Source organism: Octopus sinensis, linkage group LG27, assembly GCF_006345805.1.
Source record: "Octopus sinensis linkage group LG27, ASM634580v1, whole genome shotgun sequence".
NCBI classification, from domain to species: Eukaryota; Metazoa; Mollusca; class Cephalopoda; order Octopoda; family Octopodidae; genus Octopus; species Octopus sinensis.
The window spans coordinates 3,212,337-3,221,978 of NC_043023.1; the positions used below are offsets into that span (position 1 = coordinate 3,212,337).

The 9,642-nt window shown below is 35.3% G+C and overlaps 1 protein-coding gene and 1 long non-coding RNA gene across 2 annotated transcripts in view; both read right to left on the reverse strand.

Annotated features, from left to right (window-relative positions):
• The window catches only part of LOC115225442, a 119,938-nt gene that overhangs the window by 25,106 nt on the left and 85,190 nt on the right, over nt 1-9,642 (reverse strand). The gene's annotated exons all lie outside the window — the stretch shown is intronic.
• On the reverse strand, nt 601-4,734 carry LOC115225076. Its single transcript, XR_003882915.2, has 3 exons — nt 4,586-4,734; nt 3,398-3,474; nt 601-646 (listed from the first exon to the last, which is right to left on the reverse strand). It is a non-coding gene; the product is annotated as an uncharacterized LOC115225076 (long non-coding RNA).

Genomic DNA, 9,642 nt, shown 5'->3' on the forward strand with positions numbered 1-9,642 from the left:
CAGTTACAGATGCTAGTTGTGTAGCAAAGGGGAAATCTTAAAAATGAAGATGGGTCAGTTGCACATCAAAGTACCGAGGTATGTAGACATGTATGAGTAAATAGATTACATAGATTTAACATAATAGGCAAACAAGGAATAGGTTCTGTGTTTACATGAGAGGATTACATCTGAAAATTTATTAAATAAATAGGAGTTGTGGTTTTGAAAGATAGTGGATGATTCTCATACACAGTGCCAAGATTAGTGTTGTATGGGGTGGGTGGGTGTGAGAGCTCACTGTTAATTAACCATGGTAGAATATAGGGAATGTTTCGGGACCTGAGGTTCTGTATATAATTTGTTAATGAGGTAGATAATTTATAAGTTGGATTGTGGTGGAAAATCAAAAATGTTCCAAAATTTTCTTCCATAAAATGCATCATTTTTAAAGCTCTGCTAAAAACAAAATTGGAAAAATCCCTGTCCAAACAAAGAAAATCCTCCTTATGTGAGAGACCAATTCCAGACCTCTGTGCACTTGAGTAAGTTTGCCTTAACAAAAATAAGTTATGGAAAAAATGAAATAAAATAAAAAATAAAACTTACGGAAATATGTTATAGAGAAATGGAGGAGCACCTTTAATAAGTTCGAAATACCCATGATCTGAAAAAATAAGTTTCAAAAGCTGCAAAATAACAAAGCTTATAACCCAGGGTCCGCTGCTGGTCAGGCTGAGAAAAACAAACAGTCACAATATCATCAGTCACTCTTTAATAGATTTATGGTCGAGACTCTGGCAGTGGAGATCTTATTCTTAACTATTTCAAATACTATATATTTCTTTATTGCCCACAAGGGGCTAAACACAGAGGGGACAAACGGATTAAGTTGATAACATCGACCCCAGTGCGTAAGTAACTGGTACTTAATTTATCGACCTGGAAAGGATGAAAGGCAAAGTCGACCTCAGCGGAATTTGAACTCAGAACGTAGCAGCAGACGAAATACGGCTATGCATTTCGCCCAGCGTGCTAATGTTTCTGCCAGCTCACCCTACTTCTTTAACTGATGTATCCAGATGTGGTGAGAGGTCAGACGCAACACACATCCAAGCCTCAAATCTGATGTTGGTGCCAGAATACCAAGAAATGGACAAACTAACTATTAAGTAAACATATATTTCTACATAAAACTTGCCCTGTATTGAGTTTAATAAGTCTTCCTTAGCCGAAACTTAGCATGAAATTGTTGTGTGGAGAATGTCATTTTTAATATTTGGAGGAACATTGGGCAAACTGGGCAGATATTGTCGTACATATAAATTTTGTTTTTCTTTGGGAAATATTGGTAAAATTCTGCCAATAAAGACCATGTTGTGCAATGAATATGATTTTGTAAAGTATTAAAGTCAGGTGTAATTTTTTTCATCCAATTTTGAATAGTCAGAATATGTGTCAGTATTTACATATTTATTTTGGGTTGTTTCTCTCTCTCTCTCTCTCTCTCTCTCTCTCTCTCTCTCTCTCTCTCTCTCTCTCTCTTTCTCTCTCTCTCTCTCTCTCTCTCTCTCTCCTAATGAGTTTGCAGTAAGTTACAGATATTGATAATGTCTTGAATTTATGTTTTTAATGCTTAAAATAATGAATTGGTTTTCACATTTTGTTTGTTCTTTAATCTACGTCTATATGTTATTCTGTGAAAGGTATACAGTGTTTGTGGGATGTGCAAGACACAACAGCTAAATCTTCCTTATATCACACATCATTTCATTTGAAAATCACACATCCTTTCATTTCACCAAGAAAAAAAAAAAGAAAAAGTAAATTTTCAAAAATTCATAGTGATACCTATTTCAAGTGGTACACTCTAAATTAAAACAAGGCGGTGCCCCAGCATGGCCACAGCTCGTGAGCTGAAACTAGATGAAACGAAAAACAAATACACAGAAAGATAATATAACGATTTTTATTTAGGAAAAGTTTTGGAAAGAAATCTTTGTGGAATGGTGGGTTTTTGGTTGAGTGTGCACATTGGAGACCTCTGGCAACCTAGGGCCCTGGATCACATCCCTGCTCACAGCTATCGGGCAGAAATGGCTACCCGCATGTGCAAGCCCTGTGGGTCAGAGTGACTGTTCCAGCGCATCTCCGTTGCCATCCTCCTGGGCAACTCCTTTTCTATTTTGTCTGCTGGGACGTTGAGGTGGTCTGAATTACAACAGATTGTATGTTCCACTCCTTAACCCTTTCATTACTGTATTTATTTTGAGATGCTCTGTGTTCCTTTCAATTAATTTTGAATATAACAAAGAATTTAGTAAAATAACTTGGTTATCATTAAGCTAGTGTTAGGAACATAAATTGTGACTAAGGTTTGGTGGAAGATTTTAATTCAAAACTTATGGAAACAAGACATTTGTACTACAAAGCCAGAGCCGGTTTCAGCCAGGTTGGTATCAAAAGGGTTAAATATAATAAAGAATTTAGTAAAATAACTTGGTTATCATTAAGCTAGTGTTAGGAACATAAATTGTGACTAAGGTTTGGTGGAAGATTTTAATTCAAAACTTTTGAAAACAAGACATTTGTACTCGGAGCCAGAGCCGGTTTTATCTGGGTTAGTATCAAAAGGGTAAATTTGCAGATTTTGTTTCACTTGTTAGAAATAGCAGCCAAATTTTGTGCAAATTGAAGACACATTTGACCAATTGTCTTGAACCCTTTTCGTTACCATATTACTGTTGAGATGCCCTGTGTTTGTTTTTCAATTTATTTTAAATATAACAAAGTATTTAGAAAAATAACTTAGTTACCATTTAGCTAGTGTTTGTATCATAAATTGTGACAAAGGTTTGGAAGAAGATTTTAATTCAAAACTTTAAGAAAACAAGATGTTTGTACTACAGAGCCAGAGCAGGTTTTGGCCAGGTTGGTATCAAAAGGGTTAATGTAAAATTTGAAGCGAGACAGATTTAAACTTTGCACTGTTTCTGCTCCCTCCCCCCCTTTTCTTTTGAGTTTTATCAGTTACTATACAACACTAAAGAAACTGCATTTTTTGTCTCTTTCATTCTTCTTGCTGAATGAAAACAAATACCAAATTAAAAGTATTTGTATAATTGTGTCCTTCCAGGTAGAATCCTAGTTTAAACAGCTCTTATAATTTCAGAAAATTTTAGCAACACACATAAATTAATATGATTATTGAAAAGACAGCATGGTGTTTCACTTTCTGGATCATAAAATGAAATATTTTCTTAATTATTAATTTAAAAGAATCACTGTCAGAAAATAGCATATCGATATATTACTGATGTTCACCTTAATTTTACAAAATAATCTTTAATATATATCTTGTGTTTTTATTACTATACAAACCAGTATTAACAACAGAGTCTCTTCAATTTGGACATACCTTGTAGTTGTGGCTTGATGCAATAGGAAGTTTCAAATACCAACTGGGAAATCCAAACAATGAAAAGGACTTAGTTTCTGAAAGATAAAAATAAAAGAAACTATTTTAAAAAATTTTACTTAAAATGTACTGAATTTTTTTTAAATTCCAAAAGTAAAAAGGTTATGAGTGGTTATATGGGGTACTTAAACGAGAATTCCGCCAAAAATCAAATTTTAAAACTAAATGTTTTTATGGGGATAAAAATATTCAAAAACAATACACGTTAGAACCATGTGGGAAATACAAGCAAGAAAAGGAACTTAGTTTCTCTACGTATGCTGAAATACAAAATTAAAAAACTATATTTTTGAACATTTTACTGAAAAATGTACTGAATTTTTTTTTAATTCCAAAATGTTAAAAAAGGTTATTAGTAGTTATATGGGGTACTTAAACGAGAATCCCGCCAAAAATCAAATTTTCAAACTAATCTTTTTTAATAGCATAAATGTTTTTATGGGGATAAAAATATTCAAAAACAATACATGTTTGAACCATGTGGGAAATAAAAGCCAGAAAAGCAACTTAGTTTCTCTACAGAAGCTGAAATATAAAATTAAAAAACTATATTTTTGAATATTTTACTGAAAATGTATTGAATTTTTTAAAAAAAAGTATCCATTTTTCTGGAAGTTATGAGGCAACATAGTCGGTGGGGTACACATCTTTAGTTACGGGTTTTTTAAACATTATTTTTTAAAAAGCTTTTATAGAGAAACAACATCGGTGGGGACTGTCCATTGTTAGGTCTAAATTATATTACAGACTTTTAACATGCTACATCCATATCATTTAATTAAAAATATTTTTCATTAATTACATAGATGCAACGGTTGGCCCGAGGCTATAGTTGAAGACTCTTCCCCAAAGTAGTTCTGAGAATGAAATCATGTGGTTGGGAAGCTAGCTAAATAATATTTGTGATTCCTCTGTCGCAACTAAGTATTGATGCAGATGCCTTATCTACGATTCCTTATGACGATCCGATCAATGATTTTGCAATTCAAAAAAGTAGGAGAAAGTTTTATTTTATCATTTGTAATTGTTTATATTTTGAATTACATAATCTTTTAAGGAGACACCAAATTCTTTTAAGTGCTTAGGGCCTCGATGGCCCTGCCCAACGTGGAATTTAAAAAGACTTACCTGAGAACAAGTATTGGCACCAAAAATTAAAACGTGGCAGCTTCTATGAACTTCTCGTCTTCTAGAAGGTTCCCGGTGCGCATGCATGCATCCACGTCAGCTAGTGGTCAGTAGTCAATCCTACAACAACTTTTTAACCCTAACCCTAACCTTAGTTGGTTTATAAAGATAATTTATTTACTTAGTTTACAAAATTATTTACTTTGCGTTTTATTTACTTTGTTCAAAAAATATTATTTAATTTTCTTTCATATGTATTCAGCCTTGAGATACAAACCAAGCGGAAGTCGTAGGATCGACTACTTACGACTAGCTAGTGCAGATGTGCGCAACGAGACCGCTGTTCGCTAGTAGTACCCAAGACTTTTTGGTTAAACTAAAGGCTCCATTTCCCTGATTATCAAGTTTCAAATGGAACATTGCTGCCCGAATTTTGGTATGTTTATATTCCACAGCATAAATATATAAGAACAGAACAGTCAAGATCTTGTCTCTGTGTGTGAGTGAGTGTGTGTGTGTGTGTGTGTGTGTGTGCCTGTTCTATTTTTATGTATTTGTGCCTTTCAGTAATAATGCATGTGTGTGTGTGTGTTCTTTTATCTTTTACTTGTTTCTGTCATTAGATTGTGGCCATGCTGGGACTACACTATTTTTTTTTTTATGACCGGGTCAAACGCTTTAGTTTAACCGTTGGTTCTAACATGTATTGTTTTTGAATATTTTTATCCCCATAAAAATATTTATGCTATTAATAAAAATTAGTTTGAAAATTTGATTTTTGGTGGAATTCTTGTTTAAGTACCCCATATAACCACTCATAACCTTTTTACTTTTGGAACCATTCCACAAAGATTTATTTCCAAAAATTTTCCTCAGTAAAAATCGTTATATTATCTTTCTGTGTATTCATTTTTCATTTCATCTAGTTTCAGCTCATGCTGGGGCACCGCCTAGTTTTAATTTAGAGTGTACCACTTGAAATAGGTATCACTTTACTCTCTTTTACTTGTTTCAGTCATTTGACTGCGGCCATGCTGGAGCACCGCCTTTAATTGAGCAACTCGACCCCGGGTCTTATTCTTTTGTAAGCAAAGGACTTATTCTATCGGTCTCCTTTGCCGAACCGCTAAGTAACGGTTTTCAAGCAATGCTAGGGGGACAAACACAGACACACAAACACATACACATACATATATATATATGTATATATATATATATATACATATATATATATATATATACGACAGGCTTCTTTCAGTTTCTGTTTACCAAATCCACTCACAAGGCTTTGGCTGGTCCGAGTCTATAGTAGAAGACACTTGCCCAAGGTGCCATGCAGTGGTACTGAACCCGGAACCATGTGGTCGGTAAACAAGCTACTTACCACACAGCCACTCCTACACCATGAAAAATATATAATTATAAATAATTCTGTTCAGCAGCCCTGTTAGAAAACTTTCACTGACTGCATTGGCATAATTTATATCCATATTTTTTATATATCATCATCATTGTCATTGGTTTAACAGAGTCTTTTCAAAATTCTGCTACATCTTTTGGTATACTAAATTTGAAATCAAATGGAACAAAACTGAAGGAGCTGAAAAGAAAAACACACTTGCAATATTTCGGTGGCACATTGCGATTTACTGGAGGAGCTTTATCAATAATTTGTTCATTGAGTTGCACCTCCACAATCCAATGCTCCTGAATTCTTTTGATATGATGAAGTAATGAAGAAATCAGGAATTTTCCTCACTTTTGCTTCTTGTGGATTCAACATAGTACACACAGCTGAAAATAAAGAAAAATCGTCTAAAACTGCAAAGAGATCAACAATTTCAAATTTGAAAGCAAAGAAATGGAGTAAGAAGGCAACAGTCACTGAAGAGGTCTCAGGTGTGTGACGAAAAATTTCCGGATTCTCACAGAGGCCATAACAGAAGACCGAGACCTCTGGAGATATGCTGTGACTGCGAAGACCCGACAAATAATGTGAGTTCATGGTTGTTTTCTGCACCAGCTTCACATAGAAACCCCAGCCCTTCAAAAGTGCCTTGGATAGCAGGACGGCCTGCTGTGCTTACCTTGGATCGTAGGGTGACCTGCTGTGCTTGAGGAGACCTATTGAGTCAAGTAGATCAGTATCAAAAATCAAATGGGAATTGTAGTTGCAATACCTGTGCCGGTGGCATGTAAAATGCACCATCCGTACATAGCAGATGCCAGCGCCGCCTTGACTGGCTTCCGTGCTGGTTGCACATAAAAAGCACCAACCAATCGTGGCCGTTGCCAGTCTACCCTGGTGCCTGTACTAGAGGCACATAAAAAGCACCATCTGTATGTGGCCGATGCCAGAGCCGCCTTGACTGACTTCCGCATCGGTGACACATAAAAACCACCAACCGATCATGGCTGTTACCAGCCTCCACTGGCACATAAAAAGCACCATCAGTACATGGACGATGCCAGCACCAGCTTGACTGGCTTCCGTGCTGGTGGCATGTAAAAAGCACCTACTACACTCACGGAGTTGTTGGCGTTAGGAAGGGCATCCAGCTGTAGAAACACTCCCATATCAGACTGGAGCCTGGTGCAGCCTCCTGGCTTCCAAGACCCCGGTCAAACCATCCAACCCATGCTAGCATGGAAAACGGACGTTAAACGATGATGATGATGATGATTAATATTGAGTTAAAACAATAAACGAATGCAGAACTTAATTGTTTTTGATTATTATTTTAAAGCTTGCTCGGTATCAGATAAATCGTTATCAAATACCAAATTTGAATAATATTTCATTTAAAAACCTTAAAGTTCGAAAACAGTTTGAAGTAGCGTGATGCATATTTCTATATTTTTTTTTTCTTTATGTTAAACGAGTAACAATGTGAAGTGTATTTTGGGCACTATTTAAGAAGAGTGGTCCCGGTGCGTCCACTCGCATGCTTTTGCATCCGCACTAGATAGTCATAACTAGTCGATCCTTACTTTGTCTTTTTGTGTTTTATTTACTTTGTATTTTTGTATTTTTTTTTCTTTTGCTTGTCTCAGTCATTTGACTGCGGCCATGCTGGAGCACCGCCTTTAGTCGAGCAAATCGACCCCGGGACTTATTCTTTGTAAGCCCAGTACTTATTCTATCGGTCGCTTTTTGCCGAACCGCTAAGTGACGGGGACGTAAACACACCAGCATCAGTCGTCAAGCAATGCTAGGGGGACAAACACACACATGTATATATATATATATATATATATATATTATATATATATATATATATATATATACATATATGATGAGCTTCTTTCAGCTTCCGTCTACCAAATCCACTCACAAGGCTTTGGTTGGCCCGAGGCTATAGTAGAAGACACTTGCCCAAGATTCCGCGCAGTGGGACTGAACTCGGAACCATGTGGTTGGTAAGCAAGCTACTTACCAGACAGCCACTCCTGCACCTAAAAACTTATTTATTTTGTGTTTCATTTACTTTGCTAGGTAGTCGTTTTAGGATTGACTAGTCATGACTAGATAGCGCGGATGCGTGTACCGGGACCACTCTTCTTAAATAGTACCTATATTTTGTACGTTAAAATATGAGGATCTTTTTGGTTTGAATGGCAGTTTTTTCCTAGCAGTGTCATATGAAATTGTCACCCATAATTATGACCCTAGTATCAATCTATTGCATTTCAATCTGTTTTAGGTTCGGGCGTTAGTTAGGGTTGGTCAGGGTTAGGGTTAGGGGGAAGGGTATTGTTTTTTCCTTCAGAAATGTAAATAAACCCAATCTGTTTCTTCAATGAGGAACATATTCATACGGCACAGAATGTTTTTTATCTTAAAAGACGTCATTGATTGGTTGAAATTACAGAAATTGAAGAAGAAAAACAACAAATATCTTACAAACTATAGAATTTTCTCAAGAAAGCCAAGAGAAAAATATGTTTTATAAACACATTCTACCAGTATACGAAGTTTAAAAGTGTTTTTAGTTACCTAGAAATTATGTTAAAAACTGTCGGTCAAACCGAAAAGATCCAAATATGCTTTTTATTTCGGAGATATACAAGTTAAGCAAACATAAGCAGTAAAAATACAAATTGCAAATATAAGATATTCCATGACAAAAAATAAACAAAAAGAAGGAAAAATCTTGGTGCATGCATTCCAGAGGTACTAGGGTATGGGGAAAATAAGAATCAAAAGTGAAATGATAAGGTAGACAGCTGATTGAAAGAAAAAACATCTTGGCTAACCAAATTTAAGGGGTGGCACCAAGAATGGAAGGGAGAGAAGAAGAGAAAATTGGGGAAGAAAGAACAATTATGAAGAATGTAGAGACAAGGAAATAAAGGTAGACCCCAAGAAATTGTTGTTGACAAACAACCGCAGAAATTGTATTCACCTCAATAGACGCCATTGATAGGTTGAAATTGCCGAAATGCAAGAAATTTAACAACAAATAGCTTATAAACTACAGAATTTTCTCAAGAAAGCCAAGAGAAAAAGATGTGAATCTTTTCACTTTGACCGGCAGATTCAAAAAATAATTTCTTTGTAACTAAACACTTTTAAACTTCCTATACTGGTAGAGTGTGTTACATAAAACATCTTTTTCTCTTGGCTTTCTTGAGAAAATTCTGTAGTTTGTAAGATATTTGTTGTTAAATTTCTTGCATTTCGGCAATTTCAACCAATCAATGACATCTATTGAAGTGAATACAATATATATATATATATATATATATATATATATTTCTCTCCTTTTTCCTCTCCTTTTTTCTCTCTCCTTTTTTCTCTCCTTTTCTTCTCTCCTTTTTTTCTCTCCTTTCTTTCTCTCCTTTTTTTCTCTCCCTTTTTCCTCTCCTTTTTTCTCTCCTTTTTTTCTTTCCTTTCTTTCTCTCCTTTTTCTCTCTATTTTTTTCTCTCCTTTTTCTCTCTCCTTTTTTCTCTCTCCTTTTTTCTCTCCTTTTCTTCTCTCCTTTTTTTCTCTCCTTTCTTTCTCTCCTTTTTTTCTCTCCCTTTTTCCTCTCCTTTTTTCTCTCCTTTTTTTCTT